This window comes from Myxocyprinus asiaticus, chromosome 50 (genome assembly GCF_019703515.2).
Source record: "Myxocyprinus asiaticus isolate MX2 ecotype Aquarium Trade chromosome 50, UBuf_Myxa_2, whole genome shotgun sequence".
Classification (NCBI taxonomy): domain Eukaryota; kingdom Metazoa; phylum Chordata; class Actinopteri; order Cypriniformes; family Catostomidae; genus Myxocyprinus; species Myxocyprinus asiaticus.
Window position 1 is genome coordinate 20664890 of NC_059393.1, and position 22455 is coordinate 20687344.

At 36.5% G+C, this 22455-nt stretch overlaps 1 protein-coding gene across 2 annotated transcripts in view; it reads right to left on the reverse strand.

Moving 5' to 3' along the window:
• Positions 1 to 16315, reverse strand: part of LOC127438771 (alpha-1,6-mannosylglycoprotein 6-beta-N-acetylglucosaminyltransferase A-like) — an 81401-nt gene extending 65086 nt beyond the window's left edge. Inside the window, exon 1 of one of the 2 annotated variants that reach the window (XM_051694616.1) lies at positions 16172 to 16315. The gene's annotated coding sequence lies outside the window, so the exon portion shown is untranslated. Of the gene's footprint in view, positions 1 to 10939; positions 11001 to 16171 lie in introns of those variants that run through there. The other variant, XM_051694617.1, reaches the window with a different exon arrangement.
• Positions 16316 to 22455: the final 6140 nt, after the last annotated feature.

Below are 22455 nucleotides of genomic sequence, written 5' to 3' on the forward strand. Positions count from 1 at the left end.
AATCCGCACTCAAAAATGGGCTAAATCTCACATGAATATTTTATACAGAGGCCCCAACAGTGTTAAAAAAAAAAAAATAATAAAAATTTGCAAAAAGTGCCAAGTGCAGTAGCAAAGCGTTATCGGGTTCATCGGGATGTATAAATAAATATATTTGTGTGAGGTGTGAGATTTAGCCCATTTTTGAGAGCGGATTCATCATTCCTTCCCTTAACATTTAAAAATAATAAATTTTAAAAATTAAGTTATAAATGTTAACATTAGTTAATGCATTATGAACTACCTAACTGATGAACTGATACCTATTTTTTTATTTTTTATTTTATTTTATTTTTAAGTTAAATAACAGAACCTTATTGTAAAGTGTTTCCGATACATTAAATAATTTTGCCTATTGCACAGTGAGCATTCCCAAGATGTCACATCCTCATTCTTGGAACTTCTATGGTGCAACATTGACGGTTATGTCCAGTTTGCCCATCAATGTAATGCATCTAAAAAAATGCAGCCCTGAAAACTACAACTCCTGCTCTTCAGAGTAACCCTGCAGGGCTTGCAGGGCATTCAGTGCCTAAAATAGTCTGAGCTGAGAGTGGTACAGCATTCACGGAGAAAGTGCCTTTTCCCTTGGTAATTTACGTAATCATACAGCTACGGAACATGCAGATGAATCATTTACAAATGGCATTTCGACTAAGAGTTGATCGAATAGGTTTATTGTACTGTACTGTTAACATTCAAAAGGGTTAATCTTTTGCATCAACAGAGTTTCAGTTCAGCTAACAAAACCATATATACTGATAGGAAAGTACACCACATGGCCAAAAGTTCAGTTGTTGCAAAAATATTGGCACCCTTTGTAAATATGAGCAAAGAAGGCTGTGGAAAAAAGAATTTTTTGATCTTTCATTAAAAAAACCCCCCAAAAAACACAAAAATCTAACCTTTAATTGAAGTAAAACAATTGAAACGGGAAATATCTCATTATTAAATAAATATTTTTCTCCAAAACGCATTGGCCATAATTATTGGCACCCTTTTATTCAATACTTTGTGCAACCTCCCTTTGCCAAGATAACAGCTCTGAGTCTTCTCCTATAATGCATAATTTGGTTGGAGAACACACGGCAAGGGATCCGAGACCATTCCTCCATACAGAATCACTACAGATCCTTCAAATTCAGAGATCCATACAAAAACCAATCTCTGGTGTTTTCTGCAAAAAGCAAAAGCTCATTTTATGTTTAATCTGACCATAGAAGCCGGTCGCATTTGAAGTTCCAGTAGTGTCTGGCAAACTGAAGACGCTTGAGTTTGTTGTTGGATGAGAGCAGAGGCTTTTTTTCTTGAAACCCTCCCAACAACTTGTGGTGATGTAGGTGATGTCTGATATTTTTTTTATTTTATTTTTTTGACTTTCTGACACCAAGACCCAACTAATTTCTGCAATTCTCCAGCTGTGATCCTTGGAGATTCTTTGGCCACTCTAACCATCCTCCTCACTGTGCGTGGAGACAATATAGACACATCCTTTTCCAGGCCAATTCTTAACATCTCCAGTTGATTGGAACTTGTTAATTATTGCCCTGATGGTGGAAATGGGTATTTTTTATGCTTTGGCTATTTTCTTATGGCCACTTCCAATTTTGTGAAGCTCAACAACCTTTTGCCGCACATCAGAACTTTATTCTTTAGTCTCACCCATTGTGACAGATGATTAAGGGAATTTGGCTAGTGTGTTACCTCATATTTATACCTCGGTGAAACAGGAAGTCATGGCTGAACAATTTCGTGTTCCTAGTCACCCAGGTGCACAAAATTTTTTTTTAAAATATGAATGGGAATACACTTTAGATATATTTTACTCATAAGAATTTCTAGGGGTGCCAATAATTGTGGCCAACGTGTTTTGGAGAAAAATATTTATTTAATAATGAGATATTTCTCCTCTTTCAATTGTTTTACTTCAATTAAAGATTAGATTTTTGTGAATTTTTTGAATGAAAGATCAAGATAAATAATTCAGATTTTTTTTCACAGCCTTCTTTGCTCATATTTACTCTTTGTTTTAATGTACCCTAACACCACACCTAAAATTCAAAGCAGTGGGATTAAAAGGGAGTTGCTCCGCCCTTTGTTTTGACACACCATTATAATTTAAATGCTTACTTAAAGAGATTGTATGGCTGTATTTTTTTTTTTATCTAATGCACCTGTTAGTAAGGGGTGTAACTGAACTAGCTAATCCCGGCCATAAATTAGGAGGAGGTCTTTAGCCAATATAGTGTACTTAAATGTGCAAAGTATTGTTGCTTCTCCGTGTCAAATTACCAAGATCTTAATGAAATTATATAGTAAAATTACATATTTTTCCCCAGTCCTCTTAATTTGGTTATACGGACTGCTTGGGAGCATGCAATGGGATTACTACATCCAACAAAGTCCAGCTCTAAAGATTCATTTCACCACTTAATACTGGCCGTTTACCAAATAAACAATGATAACTAGAGTAAACGTACCAGATACCATCTGTGTTAGTAAATGTTAGTACAGTGTAGCACCACAAAACAAATTCCACTGATTATGCTTAAGCATTGCAAGTACCAGTGAGCAACGGCGGCGTTTCACAAAAACCTAGGGTATGGCAAAAAACCCTTGGGAAACCAACACATAACTTGGCACATATCTTTATAAATTTCTTTCTTTCATTTATCTATTTTATGTCCTAATTTTAAACTATATATAATTATATATTAGATTAAAAAAATAGTCATATGCAGGTAAATTGATATAAGTAGACCTTTATAGTTATGTTCTACTTAAATATAAATAAAATGAAAAATATAATTATCATGGTCACATTGTATACATCTGCATAAAGTGTAAGACATTAACTTTATTAAATTATCTGAGGTGTAATTTCGAGATGCAGGTGTCTGCATAAGTCAAATATGTCCTTACTCCAGAACACTAGATCTACAACCATTTTCAAGCAATTAAATTAGGATGCTTTTGGAAAACAGCTCATAATTCTAAAATTACTGTTATGGTTGCTTCTATGACATAATTGGGCTGAGAATGCTTTGGGGAAACGAGGCCGACACAGACTGAAGTGACGAGTGAACTGCACCTTAATGAGGCATATATTGTCCCGGCTTTGACTGCAAGCTAGGGTATAGCAACTGCCATACTCTACCATATGCAAATGCCACCCCTGAGTGAGCATAATGATATTTTGTTTATATTACATTGAGGATTTTCTTGTTGATACAGAATCTAAACTAACATTAGTTTGCAAGCTAGATAACAAACATAATTTTTTTTTGACTTTCTGACCCCAAGACCCAACTAATTTCTGCAATTCTCCAGCTGTGATCCTTGGAGATTCTTTGGCCACTTGAACCATCCTCCTCACTGTGCGTGGAGACAATATAGACACATCCTTTTCCAGGCCAATCCTTAACATCTCCAGTTGATTGGAACTTGTTAATTATTGCCCTGATGGTGGAAATGGGTATTTTTTATGCTTTGGCTATTTTCTTATGGCCACTTCCCATTTTGTGAAGCTCAACAACCTTTTGCCACACACATCAGAACTTTATTCTTTAGTCTCAACCATTGTGACAGATGATTATGGGAATTTGGCTTGTGTGTTACTTTATATTTATACCCCAGTGAAACAGGAAGTCATGGCTGAACAATTTCATGTTCCTTGTCACCCAGGTGCACTAAAAATGTAAAATATGAATGGGAATACACTTCAGATATATTTTACTCATAAGAATCTCTAGGGGTGCCAATAATTGTAGCCAACATGTTTTGGAGAAAAATATTTAATAATGAGATATTTCCCCTCTTTCAATTGTTTTACTTCAATTAAAGGTTAGATTTTTGTGAATTGTTTAAATGAAAAATCAAAAGGATAAACAATTCAGATTTTTTTTCACAGCCTTCTTTGCTCATATTTTGAGAGAAGTTTTGAAACACTCATTCTTTATTATAATTTTTCTTTTCACATTTTAGAATAATAGTAAAGTCATTAAAACTATGGAATAACATAAATGGAACTATGGGAATTATGTTGTAACAAAATCCAAAATAAATCAAAACTGTGTTATATTTTAACATCTTCAAAGTAGTCATCCTTTGCCTAGAATTTGCAGAAATGTACTCTTGACATTTTCTCAACCAACTTCTTGAGGTATCACCCTGGGATGCTTTTTAAACAGTATTGAAGGAGTTCCTATCTATCAAGTCATCAATTTCAAAAACTTTTTTTTTTAATTAAATTTTAGTTTTATAATGAAATAAATTAATATGGTGGCACAATTATATTTTTGTCTACAAATCTCATTTCAAACATTTAAGCATACGCCTTCAGATCAACAGATTTTTAAGATCATGAGAAACATTTCAGTCATGTGTTTCAAAACTTTTGACCGGTAGTGTACATAAACATATAAGAAGCCAACTAACAGAACCTGTTCAAAACCTGCAGTAAAATCCAGAAAAACGAGTTATCACAAAACTAGATGAGGTCCTTTATGTGGCCAAGAGGCTCTTTTCTCTTGGATGAGACCTATGTAATTTACATAGAAACATATACATGATGTGGGGGGAAGCCAAACATAAAAAGTAACACGGTATTTGGAATGACAGAGGCGAGTTAACAATGACAGAATTTTATTTTCAGCTGAACTGTCCCTTTAATCCCAGATTCAGATCACCAAACTGTTATGTTATCAGTTGTCAAGAAACTGCTTGAACTGAACTAGTGAAACATTGAGACCTGTCACCTGGAAATCAGTTACTTTTTATATATCCACATCCACACTTACCTAATGCAACCCGCACATCCGTTTTGCAAAACGCAAGCATAAAGCTGCTATTCAACAGGTTTAGAGGGTTATATAACCATGGGGTGGGGTCTCTTAAATATAGAGAACGCTTTGTGAAATAAAGTAATAATTTGAAGTGTATCGATAAACACTTATAGAAACACCTATGAAATTACATAATGACACATGTTTCAGCTGCATTCTCATAGAAAAGAAAAATCATGAATGAGATCTCTGTTAAATATCTTTTTTTTTTTTCATCCTATAGAGCAATGAGACTAAATGTAGATCAAATGGAGACTTTGCTAGTGCAACTTGAGCAATGTTCCTCTTTGATTTGTTAAAATATTGTCATAATTACACCTACCTATGCGACCCAAAACTCCTGTAAAACACACGCAAACACTCACAAAGCTGCTTCCCTAGGTTCATGGAGTTCACAGAAGTTGTGGTTTCTAGAACGCAAAGAGAGCTTTCTGATCTCCGCTAAACTGGGCGGAAAAGTAGCCAACGCAGTCAAGGCGGGGGCCATGTCGTCTTGATGGAATTTACATTGGGAGTAAAATGAATGGCCAAGGTCAACGGTTATTCACTGATAGCAGAGATAAGACTCTTGATTTAAACAGTACCAATGGGCTATTTACAGAAGACTCATGTGGGACTTGGGAGCTGCAAGAACAGGAAGTCATAAAGCATTGTAATGTCATGTGTTATGACTTTATTAAACAATCAGACTTATGATTTTACAAAAGAAAAATCCAATAGACTTCCTAAAGCTTTTTGATTCATTTGAATTTACGTTTTTGACATTATTTTATTTTATTTAAATCGTGGAATCTAGGTTGTGCATAAAATATTAGCAGACGCTGTAGTTGGATTCACTGTCAGTCCACCAATGGCTGAATATAAAAGAGAAAAACAAATGTTCACAGCACTAGGCTTGATGCCGCCCTCAATCTGATAAGCTGAGCATGTCTGGAAATATGCACGGCTGCGCACTCCAACGTAACATAGGTTAACAACACGGAGACTGATATCAAAGCCGGTAATATTTCCAGTATGATTGTACAGTGTGATTGTAGGTAGACTTCGTCCATCATGCATGTTTACACTGGCTTAATCAAACAATAACTGTGTTCTGTGTAAGTTGTGCAAGTCATGAAGCACTAAGCTCCATTTTCAGAGATGTCAACAGAAATGTATGCGTTTATTATAAAGTGTTAGAACATACGTGACAGTTATGGGCGCTTCATATCAAATTATATAATGAATAGGCTATAAATGGGAGAATCACCATTTACCATGATGATTCAGACAGATTGCTAATTATTGCTTTGTTCTGTGATGTGCTTTAAATGTACTGCATTTATAGCCAACATTTAGGAAGCGAAGTGATCATTTTGACAAACAACGATTTTATTTTGCTGCTCTGCTCAGCGTGTACCGCTAGATGGTGCAGCGTGCTCGCAGCACTGACTGGTGTCATTAATTTCAACTACACTGAATTTTTTCTGATATCTGGACTCTATCTGCAGGTGTTTATGGTTATACATACAAATGATTGATATACTAAAAATACTTTCTAGATAAACATGACCATTTCTAGATATTGATTTCTAGACAACTTTCTAGATGGACTTGATTTAGCTAAAAATAATACCTAAATTGGCTTTGAGGTATTTATTAGTTTACTATTATTTCTGAACATCAGTGTTATTTTAAATAAATTAGATTTTAACGCTGTTGACAACTTTGTGTTACACTTCTTTTGTGCATTTCTGTTACACACCTTTTTCTATCATGAAAAAAAAAAAAACGTAGATTTTTCTAACCAGGTTGCCTTGCATTCTAATAAGGAACCTGTTATTTAGATTCATGTTGGAGTTACTTCTTTGAAAATTCTTTTATTTTTGTAGGAAAATGTAGGAAAATCTAATTGTAAATCGTAAATCATCTTTAAGTTTGAAAACAATTTTTTTGCCACATCGCCCAGCCCTAAGAATTCCATATAAGTAGGAACCCCAGTCATATAGCGACAAAAATATCATAGAGATTCGGGGATGGGCTCTTTTGAATTGGGCCAGCAAGCAATCACCCAAAACACCCTAGCAACTAGGGATGGGCACGAGTACTCGGACATGGCAGCAGTGATCGATTATGAAAACAGTGATCAATGGTGATCATGCATGATGTGACATTTCACTTAATTCGAAATTCAGTGACAACTAAACACAAACGTGTCAAAGAGGGACCTTATTTTAATTTTTTTGTGATTTTGAGGGGTACATTGATTTTCAGAGACATCTCATAGCAACCAAACTGATACACGACGCTGCAATGCTATCGTTACGAAAATTAAAAAGTGTAATTAACTGTGTTTTGAACACTTGTCTCTGCAAAACATTTGCTAAACACGTTTTATCAATTAATGTAAGACTCGTTAATGGATATTATTTAATAAAAGTGAATGATTGCCACTGACTGTAAGCCTCCCTCCCACCTGGGTGCCGACATGTTTGCGTGACATAACACACCTGCATCTCTACAAAATGGGAGATGAAGATTTCCGCACGAGTTTCCAAGTTAGCACTTTCCCCAGCTGAAAGGTGGAAATTACGACTCTCAAAGTTGAATGGAATTCTACATGAATCATCTAAGCAACAACAATACGGAGCATCACGGCTTTCCCAACAGGAGCGAACACTTGGACACACACACACACAAACACACACACACACCAGGCAATGTGCTGAAGCAGGGTTAGTGTATATATATATATATATATATATATATATATATATATATATATATATATATATATATATATATATTAGTTGTGCTCAAATGTTTGCATACCCTGGCAGAAATTGTGAATATGACTGATCATCTCTTTTATTTAAGGATAGTGATCATATGAAGCCATTTATTATCACATAGTTGTTTGGCTCCTTTTTAAATCATAATGATAACAGAAATCACCCAAATGGCCCTGATCAAAAGTTTACATACCCTTGAATGTTTGGCCTTGTTACAGACACACAGGTTTAAATGGTAATTAAAGGTTAATTTCCCACACCTGTGGCTTTTTAAATTGCAATTAGTGTCTGTGTATAAATAGTCAATGAGTTTGTTAGCTCTCACGTGGATGCACTGAGCAGGCTAGATACTGAGCCATGGGGAGCAGAAAAGAACTGTCAAAAGACCTGCGTAACAAGGTAATGGATGTTAATAAAGATGGAAAAGGATATAAAATGATATCCAAAGCCTTAAAAATGCCAGTCAGTACTGTTCAATCACTTATTAAGAAGTGGAAAATTCGGGGATCTCTTGATACCAAGCCAAGGTCAGGTAGACCAAGAAAGATTTCAGCCACAACTGCCAGATGAACTGTTTGGGATACAAAGAAAAACCCACAGGTAACCTCAGGAGAAATACAGGCTGCTCTGGAAAAAGACGGTGTGGTTGTTTCAAGGAGCACAATACAATGATACTTGAACAAAAATGAGCTGCATGGTCGAGTTGCCAGAAAGAAGCCTTTACTGCGCCAATGCCACAAAAAAGCCCGGTTACAATATGCCCGACAACACCTTGACACGCCTCACAGCTTCTGGCACACTGTAATTTTGATTGACGAGACCAAAATAGAGCTTAATTTCACAACCATAAGCACAGTGTTTAGAGAGGGGTGGTGGCTCACTGATGTTTTGGGGGTGTGTGAGCTCTAAAGGCACGGGGAATCTTGTGAAAATTGATGGCAAGATGAATGCAGCATGTTATCAGAAAATACTGGCAGACAATGAAAGCTGCATATGGGACACACTTGGACATTCCAGCACGACAATGACCCCAAGCACAAGGCCAAGTTGACCCTCCAGTGGTTACAGCAGAGAAAGGTGAAGGTTCAGGAGTGGCCATCACAGTCTCCTGACCTTAATATCATCGAGCCACTCTGGGGAGATCTCAAACGTGCGGTTCATGCAAGACGACCAAAGACTTTGCATGACCTGGAGGCATTTTGCCAAGACGAATGGACAGCTATACCACCTGCCAGAATTTGGGGCCTCATAGACAACTATTACAAAAGACTGCACACTGTCATTGATGCTAAAGGGGGCAATACACAGTATTAAGAACTAAGGGTATGCAGACTTTTGAACAGGGGTCATTTCATTTTTTTCTTTGTTGCCATGATTTGTTTTATGATTGTGCCATTGTGTTATAACCTACAGTTGAATATGAATCCCATAAGAAATAAAAGAAATGTGTTTTGCCTGCTCACTCATGTTTTCTTTAAAAATGGTACATATATTACCAATTCTCCAAGGGTATGCAAACTGCTGTATATACCTTATATATATATATATATATATATATATAAATAAAGGTATATACAGCAGGCAAGTGTTTCAAACAGCTAGACAGAGTGCAGCTAAATGGAACAGGATGCAGCATCTTCAAACTGAATTTAAACTTAACAAGCATATTAAAAGCGCAATGGTTGTGGTGTCTCCTGTTAAGCGAACCGCGATTTGAAAATAGACGGTTTAGACAGTCACTAAAAAAACTGATGCGCGCTTACTAAGATTACTACGGTAACATGAAAGAAGAACAGACAGTCAGCGTTGTGCACATTCTTTCATCATCTTCACATAATGACAAAATATGATGCATGATATTTTTATTATGCAATCTTTTGTACATTTTGTAACACACTATTTTACAACAGCCTATAATAATGAATAGACGATACACTGGAACAACAAGACACAATGCAGCTGCCAAAGACGTTTGTCTCACATGTTATTACATATACAGTTATGTACATGTCTCGATTTTGGTCCGAGTACTCGAGAAGACAAAATGACCAAAATGCCCATCCCTACTAGCAACGCACTATAAAACCACCTAGCACACCTTAGAAACCGCATAGAAATGCCCTGGCAAACACCAACAACTGCACTGTCGACAACGTCAAAATGATTTTGTGCAAAAAGATCAAAGATCAGACAAAAGACAGTATGAGATGGCGAAATCATAAGATATGGTATGAGTTGGCTTGACTTTTACTCACACAGAAAAAAAATTATTAACATTGTAATCAAACTTTTTCCTAAGTTTAATCACTAATCCAAACAGTAAACCTAAACCGAACCATAAAGTGTAAAGGCCAAAGTATACTCAGTTCTCCCAATCGCGCAAATTTCGTCATCAGCGCAGTTTGCACAGACTGTCCACATGCGACCTAAATTTTCGACATGCGGACAGTCCACATCTGAGCGCATCATCAGTCGTTGACTGCAAAGCAGTCGTATTACGCATGCGTCGAAGGCGTTCGAATTCGTTTGTGATCAAAACAGCATAATTTGAAAGGATACGCGAATATCCAGATGCAGAAAAACGAAGAAGGCCTAAATAAAATAAAGTGTTGGATAGGAGGCTAGCTAAAATTTGATGCCTGCATTGCATCAATTTGATATTCAATAAAACCATATCTTTTCGTACGAGCCAAGTCGTACTACAATATCTTAAGATTTTGCCATCTTGTACAAATTATTACGAGTTGCCATGAGACCATGTTGAGATATCCGAGTTGACAGGAATATTACAGCTTCCATTCAAGCTATTTTCTATTGACAGCATCAGTGGCAAGCTTTTTGATTTACAACAAAAAATTGTTTCAACTCGTTCCTTAGTTCGTACAAACAAACAAAAAGCTATGTTGACAATTATGTCTTTTAGTGATCAAACATGGGCTAAATATGTTTAAAAATGCACCAGATTTGTGTTTGAGGTTATCACAGACACATCTAACATTTTTTGGATGGGACAGGAAACTAAATGCACCAGTATTAAAGTAATAAAACACATGGTGCACATTATTAAATTATGCCGTGCTCTATGAAATCCAATGATCTGAAGTAAAGCAGTGATATATGACGCAGATGACAAAGAGCAGCCAGTAATTCTTCATAACTGAGAATATGGCATCTCTTAACCCTCTAAAGACCCACGGTATTAAAAATTATCTGTGCACTTTCCTCGTATTACAAGAACAAGCTCTGGATTTTGGTCTACGGGACAGCTGCTACATAAATTGGTACCTGCAGGACTCGAACCAAAAACCTTCGGTTTCATCAGCCCTACTCGTTATCCACTATGCCACACCACCCCAGAATTGGACGATGTACCAAACCTACAATGACACAAGATGGTGATGTAGCTAATGGTTAAAGGCCTTGGTTGACAGCTCATAGGTTGTAGGTTTGAAGCCTGCAAGGACTGATTCATATACTACTGCCATTGTGCCCTTGTTCAAGACATTTAACTTTGGGCCATTGTATGTAACTCCATCTACTCTTGGAGATACAATGGTATGGAAGCCATGATAATTTGACATAGGCCTGGTAATAAGTCATACCATATTCATATATCATGATATTTCCATGGTACTCTATGGTACTTCAAAGAATACCATGATATATCAAGGGTACACTATATGTTCAAAAATCATTGTATTACCGTTATACATGTTATGTAACTGCAATAAGTGTACTGTAAGTATTTTTAGATGGCAAATTACAAATGACTGATGCATAAATAATTAATATAAGACACTTAATATCAATATATTAAGTTTTTTGGATATGTACCATGGTAGTACCATGGCATTCTTTGGCTTACCTTGAAAATGACATGGTATATAAATATGATAATCTTTCAAACCACGGTAAAGATAGACTTTGATTGGCTATAAACCCGCTATGTGCTGTCGCAGACATGTAAATAATGTTGCATGTTTTTCTTCATGACTTGTGAATTCAGATGACTTCCTCTGCTCTGCAATCGGTCATTTAAATTTTACGACTCTTCATTTTCTAATGCAAATAGCTCCAAAAGTTGAACACCTAATAGACTGAAACTACTCTCATCTTGACCAGTTTGATTTGTGAACTTTTTCACAACAGTTTGTTTTCCTGTCAACCCTTTTTAAGTCCATGAGTCAGGACAGTGACAAATAAGCGCTCTTCAATTTTCACTCTTCCCTTTCACATTTCCAGCAAATATACAGTCTGGAGGAACATTGGGTCGTGGAACAGCCGGAAGGGCAGCGTCTCCCCTCCAGAGATGGGGGGGTGGGGGGAGTAAGCCAGTCCGGATGGCGCTCCGGCCTGAATTGGGCGGTGGAGGAGTGTGTCGAGGAGGAGGGCGTGGCCAGGCCATGAGGATGCACGCCCGGTGCGGAGTTGCCTAATCAGCGGGAGAGAGATAAGGGAAGAGCCGGGGACGCCAGTGCGAGAGAGAGACACACACGGCCGCTCTGATTGTGTTTACGTTGCTGTGTTTTCAGTTTGATGTTCTGTTAAATAAAGTCTTGTTGAATGTGGATTCGGCTCCCACTTCCTCCTTTCCCAGACAAACAGAGATCCGTTACACTCACAAAACTGGATTTCTGAAAACTTTCACAGATTGATTTTATTCAGTTTGATGGTTTTGGTTTGTTGTTGACAAATTAAATTTTGATATGGATGATACGTCAACTAGCTAGTCATAATAAAGCTAACCTCAACCATGAACTGCCAAACTTCCTACTGGGATTTATTTAACATACAACAATGACAAACTGTACAAAACTTAGGCAGCTTCATCAGGCAAAAGAGGATGCTTACAGATTTGGGGATAAGATCTTGTACATTCAGGCCAGGAACACACTGAATAAGGAAATCAGAGTGGCTAAAAGAAGCAACTCTGATAAGCTGAAAAACAAGTTTTCAGCTAAAGACCCTGCATCAGTGTGGAGTGGCCTGAAATAATTGACTAACTTCAAGACACCATCCCCCAACACTGTAGGGAACCAACAACTGGCTGAAGACTTGAATGTGTTTTACTGTAGATTTGAAAGGCCCAGTTTCACACCCCAGCTCTGACCTTCATTTCAAAGTGTGAAGTTCCATGCCGCTTCAAACGCTCCATCATCATTCCTGTCCCAAAGAAACCCAAAATCACAGGACTTAATGACTACAGACCCGTCGCTCTGACGTCTATGGTCATGAAATCATTTGAGAGACTGGTGTTGGCCCACCTGAAGGACATCACTGGACCCGTTCTAGATCCCCTTCAATTTGCTTAGAGCAAAAAGGTCTGTGGATGATGCAGTCAAGGATCCTTTTTGTGTACTTCTGTTCAGCTTTCAACACCATTATCCCAGCTATTCTCCAGACTAAATTACACCAACTCTCTGTTCCCACATCTATCTATGAAAGTGGATTACCAGCTTTCTGATGGACAGGCAGCAGCTAATGAGACAGGGAAAATTCACTTCCAGCACATGTACAATCAGCACTGGTGCTCCCCAGGGATGTGTGCTCTCCCCACTACTCTTCTCCCTGTATACCAATGACTGCACCGCCAAGGACCCCTCTGTCAAGCTCCTGAAGTTTGCAGACGACACCACTGTCATCGGCCTCATCCAAGATGACGATGAGTCTTCATACAGAAGGGAGGTTAAACAGCTGGCTGTCTGGTGCAGTCAAAACAACCTTGAGCTGAACATGCTCAAAATGGTGGAGATGATTGTGGACTTTAGGAGGAACACCCCAACACTGACCCCCCTCACCATTCTAAACAGCACTGCGGCAGCAGCAGAGTCATTCAGATTCCTGGGCACTACCATCTCACAGGACCTGAAGTGGGAGACCCACATAGACTCCACTGTGAAAAAGGCCCAGCAGAGGTTGTACTTCTTTCGCCAGCTGAGGAAGTTCAACCTGCCCCAGGCGCTGCTGATACAGTTCTACTCAGCAGTCATTGAGTCTGTCCTCTGCACTTCAATAACTGTCTGGTTTGGTGCAGCTACGAAATCGGATATCTGAAGACTACAAACGACAGTTCGGACTGCTGAGAGGATTACTGGTTGCCTCCTGCCCTCCCTTCAAGAAATGTACACATCAGAGTGAGGAAAAGGGCTGGAAAAATCACTCTGGACCCCACACTCCCTGCCCAATACCTTTTTGAACTGTTGCCTTCTAGACAGTGCTACAGAGCTCTGAGCACCAAAACCGTCAGGCACAGGTACAGTTTTTTCCCTCAGACTATCCATCTCACGAACAGTTAAAACTGCCCCATTGAGCAACAATTATGTGCAATACACAGTTTAGTCTATTTATATTTATCCAACATACCATACCTCTTCTGCCATTACATTCCTTTGCTTCTGTATATAACATTTGTATTTGTATATTGTACATATGTGTGTATATCTATATATATCTATCTATATATATATATATATATATATATATATATATATATATATATATATATATATATATATATATATATATATATAAATAAACACACACACACACACACATATATATATATATATATATATATATATATATATATGTGTGTGTGTGTGTGTGTTTATTTATATATCTATCTATATATATATATATCTATCTATATATATATATATATATATATATATATATATATATATATATAAATAAACACACACACACACACATATATATATATATATATATATATATATATATATATATATATAGATAGATAGATAGAGATATATATATATATATATATATATATATATATATATATATATATATATATATATATATATATATATATATATATATATATATATTAGTCTTGTTGTGTATTTCTATATATACTTATATTTTCTATTCACTTTTTATTTTTATTCTATTTTTTATTTGTATTTATTATTATCTCTGTCTTGTTCCTGTATTGTTTGTGCACTGGATTCTACAGGTAAACTGTTGACTCCAGAACTCAAAAAAGGGTTGAGACAAAAACTGATCTGTGAAAAAATTCACAAATCACAAAGGTCAATTTGAGCCTACCCATCTAGATTGTCATTTTTTAGAGTTTTAGGCCTTTAATTAATTTTATGGCATATATACTTAATTTTCACAATGCCAATATGCATGAAGCCATTAAAATGACTAAAATCAATGTTAAAGTTTTCACAAATCCAGTTTTGTGTGAAACTAGTGTTTTTCCATCATAATCATCATGTTTCCAAAATGTAACCTCTCAAAGCCTATAACACAGATTTTTTTTTTTTTTTTTTTTGTGATCACATTTTTATTTTATTATCATTTAAACAAAAGAGATGTAGACATACAATCTGCCATACGGCGCTGAGCAGGAATAATAAAACAAAACAAAATATTTATAAGGACAGGTCAGTAAAGTTAACACTAAAATTACAGACCTACACAAAACATAAAAATAAGTCACTCCGAGTCGCTGTACACATGCCAAAACAAACATCTGGGGATATGAGCATATGTGTATGCCTATATGCACCTTCACTCAACTTACCCCCAACCTGCCCTTGAAAAGGGTTAACAAATACTCCTAGCTGCTTATACAAATACATACACACCTGCATACATATCTGCTGCAAAAAACACAGATTTTTTTTAGGTAAACTATTGACTCCAGAACTAAAAATAAATAAATAAATGGTTAAGAGACAAAAACAGATCTGTGAAAAAATTCACAAAACATCAAGGTCATTTTGAGCCTACTGTGACCTGTGAAGAGGGTCCGTTTTTAGAATTATGAGCTGATTTCCTATTATTACTCAAGGCAATGGGGGTAGAGCAGTAAGACGCAATCAAATATGACCCAATGTGATTGTGAAAGAGCCTGATTTGTGAAAACTATCTAAAACAAGTACTTTTGCACAACCCAGACTGTGAAAGTGAAGAGCGAAAAGTGAAGAGCGCTTATTTGTCACCGTCCCGACTCATGGACTTAAAAAGGGTTGACAGGAAAACAGACTGTTGTGAAAAAATGCACAAATCAGACTGGTCAAGATGAGAGTGGTTTCAGTCTTCTAGATGTTCAACTTTTGGAGCTATATGCATTAGAAAATGAAGAGAACATTTAAACGACAGATTGCAGAGCGGAGGATGATGTCATCAGAATTCACAAATCACGAAGAATAACATGCGACATTATTTACATGTCTACGACAGCGCATAGTGGGTTTATAGGCAATCAAAATCTGAATTTCAATGCTATGGTTGCCGTCAAGTACCATTGTATTACCCTTTAATGCCATCACTGCAACATGGTACCGCCACAGGAGGATTTTCTAAGGGTTATATGTAAAATAATAACCACTCCACCATTAATCAACTCATTTCTTAGCGATTAAAAGGTTTTAGTGTAGAAATAACGCATTTAAAGGAATATCCGCAGTGGACTGCAGCGCACCAAACTCGCCCTGCTTTAATTTCCTGCATTTTTATAAAGTAAGCCAAACAAACACTTACCCTTAAGGTGATAATATGGATATTAAAGGATGTACAAAGGCCGGTGGTTGCGCTATGATCTGTGTCGGTGTGGATCCAGGCTCCTGATAAACGCCGCTCCGTGTGTTTCGTTTGTGTGTCTGATCACATTCAACACAAAGAGCGTAAAGACGCACAGGAAACCGGAGGGATCGTCGCGATTTTACTTATGAGCGTGAGAAACGTAAAAAAAACGAAAAAAAAAAAACAAAAAAAAAAAAAAACTCTCGAAGGATCCCTAACTCTGGATCTAAAAAATAAAAAAAATAAAAATAAAAGTAATAATAATAATAAAAAAGGCCCGGCGCAGTGGTTTAAAATTAATTTATTAATCTTAGAAAATTAATTATGATTTTGTTTTATGAATTTACATGATTTTAAAAGTATTTCTAATCACAATAAAATGAACTATTTAAAAAAAAAAAATTATAAATTAATTTTAAAATCGATTTCAAAATATTTACATGTCAAACAAATAAAATAAACAATTTATATTAGATTGATCAATTCATTTTAAATGACTTATAACCAAATCAATCCCACTGAGGGTATTGCATTGGAGGATTGTTCACGTTAAAGTTTTAATAAAAAAATAATAATAAAAACATTATAACAAAAGCTTTACTTTTTTTAATGTCACCTCTGAAATTCACTGTTTTAATGTTGATTTTTGCTTGACTTTGTTGGGCTCGAATAGAAAGTGTTTGTGTATGCTGCCATCTATTGGACGTTTGTAAAAACACAATCAAGCTGTATGGTTTGTCAGTGACCACAAAATATGCTGAATAATTATGAGATCTTGTAAAAGCTCATTTATATTTAAAACCATAAACAGTGTCACTAGAAGCTGATTTCTTGAGGCTGAATGTTTGGCTTAGAAAGTTACTCACCCTCTTTTTACTCACCAGATTTAGATTTTTTTTTTTTTTTACACAATTTATTTTACCATTCACATTTATGCATTCAGTTGACACATTTATTCAAACAATTTTAGTCCATGTCCAAATTATTTATTTATTTATTTGGATAATTTTTCTGTGTGAAACTGAAGGAGGAGTTACAGTAAATGTTTCCGGCAGACTTCCGTCTGGCTAAATCTTTTAAATATATTTTCTATCGCCTGTTTTAATTCGGAACAAGCAATGCCTGATTCGCAAATGAATCACTCGTTTAAATCGTTTCATTTCAATGAATTGCTCAATCGGGTTGACAAAACAGAATCAGTTCGCGATTCACTCGTAAACATTCAGACATATCCTGCAATAACTGATTCGTTTGGAGAGGTTTATAACACCCCAGATCTGGAAAGCATCGCATTCTAATTAATATCTGCTAAACATCTTAAAAGGATCAGATTTACAAACATTATAAATCACAACCCTGATAGCACACGGACATAACCCTGACGTCTTTTTGATGTGTGTTCACATCTGGAACATGTTGCCTATTTTTTAGGCTGTTTACTCAAGCGACGTCTTTGAGACGTTTATGATATAGAATGTCTGTGCATCTGATCTTTTTAAGATGTTTAGCAGATGTAAATTAGATTGTGATGCATTCCAGATGAAACAGATCTAAAACAGACATCTTGGAGTTGGACGTGTGCTCAGGGCCGTAGCTGGGTATTCTGGGGCCCCTGGCTGTATATTGCGCTGAGCCCCTTTCCCATTAAAAAATGCAGTTTAGAATTTGTTGTGGGGCCCCCTAGAATCATTACCACCTTTCACCCCTCTAGCTACAGCCCTGTGTGTGCTATCTGTGAGACATTTACATTCATGCATTTGGCAGACACTTTCATCCAAAGTGACTTACAGTGCCCTTATTGCAGGGACAATCCCCCTGGAGCAACCTGGAGTTAAGTGCCTTCCTCAAGGACACAATGGTGGTGGCTGTGGGGATTGAACTAGCAACCTTCTAACCTACCAATTCATTGCTTTAGTTCACTACACCACCACCACTCCATGCCATCTCAGACTTCTCAAAGACATCTGATGAATGTCTTATTGACATCCGAGAGGAAATGTCTTATAGACGTATTGCAGATAAGCAAACAACCTAATAAAATATGTCTTTAAGGCTTAAACACACAAACATCATATAGACGATTGGGTGCATGTGCTATCAGTATCATAAAACATAAACAGGATAAGTTAGAACATTAAATGCTCATATGTTAGCCCCGAGCCCCTGATGTTGTCAAATCCTAGAAACGACCCTGATATAATCTGGAGGATTTATTCATTGAAAACCCATTTATAGAAGCACTATCTGCACTTATCTAAAGTGGAATATACTGTAGATAAATGACCGTTTTCGCTTTGACAGAAACTCACATTGAAGCACTGCTGATTCAGAAAATTCAACTTGAACAGCTCATGAAAAAAAAATAAAAAATACTCAAAAAGGGCATATACAGTACTTTATTTCTAAAATAGGCCTGAGGCCAAAAAGAGACATTTGAAAGTCAAAGTACCCCATGTTCCAATCAGGCTTTCGGTTTGTTCCTTCCAAAGTACATTGAGGGGGACGATCCTCGACAAATGTCAAAAAGATGAGGGCAAACTTTGCAGACTGTCCCAAAGGAATAAAAGACTTCTTAAAAAGCATTGAGGGAAACTGACCCATTAAATTACATTTTCATGAATGGTCTTGGAACATGAAGCGACCGTTTGAAAATGTTAAAAACTCTTTTAATCTCTCTCTGTGACCATCAATCCATTTCTAAATTTCTTTCACTTTTTCCTCTCAACATGAGTAAACAAAGACACTCACTTATCTAAAGACCAACTCTGAATAGTTGTTGTTGTTCTAGGCAGCTTTCTCCCTCCTACTCGTACAGTTTTTTTTTATTCGCTTTGGTACTATTTTCACAAGTGGTACATTTTCAAAACTCTTAGTACAAAACTCCAAACTGATCACACTTGTAACCTGAAAAAACCTGATCTCATGCTTTCATTACAGTTATACGCATTTTCTTTCCACATAATCGTTGTTTCAAAACATACGATTATTGTAACATGCAATGAGAACATTTGGTATAATCACCAAAACACAACAGTATGATCTTCTTTCAATTTAGTACTTTTTACAATCAGTTAATTCAACAGAAAACAATGCAAGATACATATTTCAAATCACCCTTGGTGCTGAATGAATGTATGTTAATGTCATTTACACAGTCATCACAATAGATATTACACTTACAATATCCAACTAAATTGACAAAATCCATAATACTGTAAAAACATATTTATACTACAAGTAAAATATGATCAAAGAACACCAAAAGTCATTCATGCAGAATTTTTTTTATTTTACAGTATCTTTACAACAATACTGCGGTTGCATTGTGAAACAAAATCACTTTGAACACTTTGCTGTGAATAGAGATAATCTCAAATACACAATACATTTGTCAAATTTTCATCAACATCACAGTGGATATCCTTGTTGTTCATGCACAGTGGTCCGTAGAAAAAACCTTCTGGCATGACGAATCCAGGCTTGACATTGCTCTGCAGTTATGTCATTGCAAACCTCATCCATGGTGTGAAGGAGGGTGACATGCTCATGGGGATGGTGATCATACACCTTCTAACTCTGTGTAGAGAAGAATTCCTCAGTTGGGTTGAGGAAAGGGGAGTATGGTGAGAGATATAGGGTCATGGACCGAGGATTTGCCTGAAACCATTCCCGAACCAGCTCTGCATGCTAGAAACTGACATTGTCCCACACAATAACATAGCTGATATCTTCACCCTGACAGGCCTGCCCAAGTTCATTTAGAAAAGCTTTCATTTGTTCAGTGTTGTATGATCCAAGAACTGGTCTACAGCCTACCACACCATCTTGACATGTAGCCGCACACATTGAGATGTTTCCCCCACGTTGTCCAGGCACTTGGATGGTTGCCTGCTGTCCAATAAGGTTACATCCATGGCGTCTGGTTTTTGCCAGATTGAAACCCGCCTCATCAACAAAAATATACTTGTGATGATTCACAGCAGCATCCAGCTCCATCGCCCTCTAAAAAAGGTAGTTTGGTTAGCTCTTTTACAAAGAATAGTTGACACTGTTAGCCTGTAGAACAATACTGTAAATAGCATGAGTATCACATCTACCTCTTTGATCCCTCTGCAGGTTTCCTCTCTCTTGCAGTCTATCCTGCTCCATGTTTGCACATTGCAAATGCTCACACACAGTTCTACTTATATGGTATTGTGATCACTAGGTAAATGAAATTATGATGGGTCTATCCTGAATGAAAGCTCTTTCAGCAATTACTGTAGTTTATAGCTTACCAACACATAATAATCAGACCAGTTGAAAATCTATAGACATTCCAAATGATTAATAGATTAACTATTAAGATCAGTTGGATTCAATGATAGACAGATGTATTAAACTGAGTGAGAAGAGATGCAAATGAAAAGTTTGATAGTAATAGCATTATGAAAGGCAGGTTTTGTGAATGAAAAGTTTATATAGATGAAACACTTATTATGTGTAGTGAAAAGGATGCTTTGTGATTTTGTGTATTGCACTAACATAATTGAAAATATGCTTAAAATGTTGAAAAAAAGTGCATTTTGTATGATCTGTTGTGAGATTAGTACTAAGAGTTTTGAAAATGTACCACTTGCTTGTGGCAATAATGCCAAAGCAAGTAAAAAAAAAAACTGTATCAGGTGACCATCTTGACAACTTCTGTGGAAACATAATTGCACATTTCACATGAAATTATATCCCCCATTCGACATCCCATATTTCTGTGCTTTACACACTGTGAGGGCGTCTTTTCAAGGAGATTCTCAACATGAATCCATTACTTTAACACTTTCAAGTGTAGGCTGCATGTCTTACCAACCATTTCAAATAGACCGTTTAAGTTAGATAGATAGATAGATAGATAGATAGATAGATAGATAGATAGATAGATAGATAGATAAATAGACAGACAGATAGACAGACAGACAGACAGACAGATAGATAGATAGATAGATAGATAGAACAGACAGACAGACAGACAGACAGATAGATAGACAGACAGACAGACAGACAGACAGACAGATAGATAGATAGATAGATAGATAGATAGATAGATAGATAGATAGATAGAACAGTCAGACAGACACACAGATAGATAGATAGATAGACAGACAGACAGACAGACAGACAGACAGATAGATAGATAGATAGAACAGACAGACAGACAGACAGATAGATAGATAGATAGAACAGATAGACAGACAGACAGACAGACAGATAGATAGATTTGAATCAATCTATGGTTTTAAAGAAATCTCATTTGTATTTTTTTTTCATTCATATGAGATTGCAAACACAATTTGAATATTTATTAAGCAACACCAAAAAAGTAATAAAGACACTCAAGAGTGAAGTGGAAAATTAGTCTCAGATCATTCAGCACACTTTCCCTAGTTCCCATAACAACCCCTTTATGAAGATTACAAAAGGGGGGAAATATATTCAGGTGCTGTGTCACGCTAACATTTAAAAACAATTGCAAAAAATTAATTATGCACTTGATACAAAACTGAGCATTTCGCAATTTTCATTTGAATGTTATTTCTCGTAGCACATTCTGTTTCGTGTTCAGTATGTGGCGGAATGGGTTCTTACACAACATCCTGCCTGATGCTTTTTTCACACTTGGTTTAGTGGAAGCCAAAGCAGGGATATGTTCACACTCACATTGCTTCATCAACACACTTACATTTCCTTTAAAAGCAACACACGGGCCTCATTAAAGGGATGTGTTTCGCTCTCTGTCTTTTTTTTTTTTATCTCACAGAGTAAAGCGCACTACCAAGAAGTTAGATAACAAGGAGCTGCTACATGTTCAGAGAAATGTGTATATTAGCAAAGGAGCTTTGTAACATCCAAAAATGGTCATCCTAGGCTGTCAGCAATACTGTGTACTTCCTCTTCATCTGATCTCTGGGTATGTTCCGAATCACATACCACCATACTGCTCATACTATTCTCAACTTTTTATTTGCTTTTTGGAGCTTTACAGCCCCAGTCCCCATTCATTATCATTACACATTTCATCACATGATGCAGATTTCAGCTGTAATGTGTAACTCACATGCAGCAGTCCAGCACTAATCCAAGGATGATGTATAATTCACATTAATAATGAAATAGTGATCCAGTGCCCAGAATGCAGAGGAGGGTGAAAAATCCAACAGAAAGGGGTCCAGCAGATAAGAGGATTTAAATAGAGACAAGAAAGAGAGAGA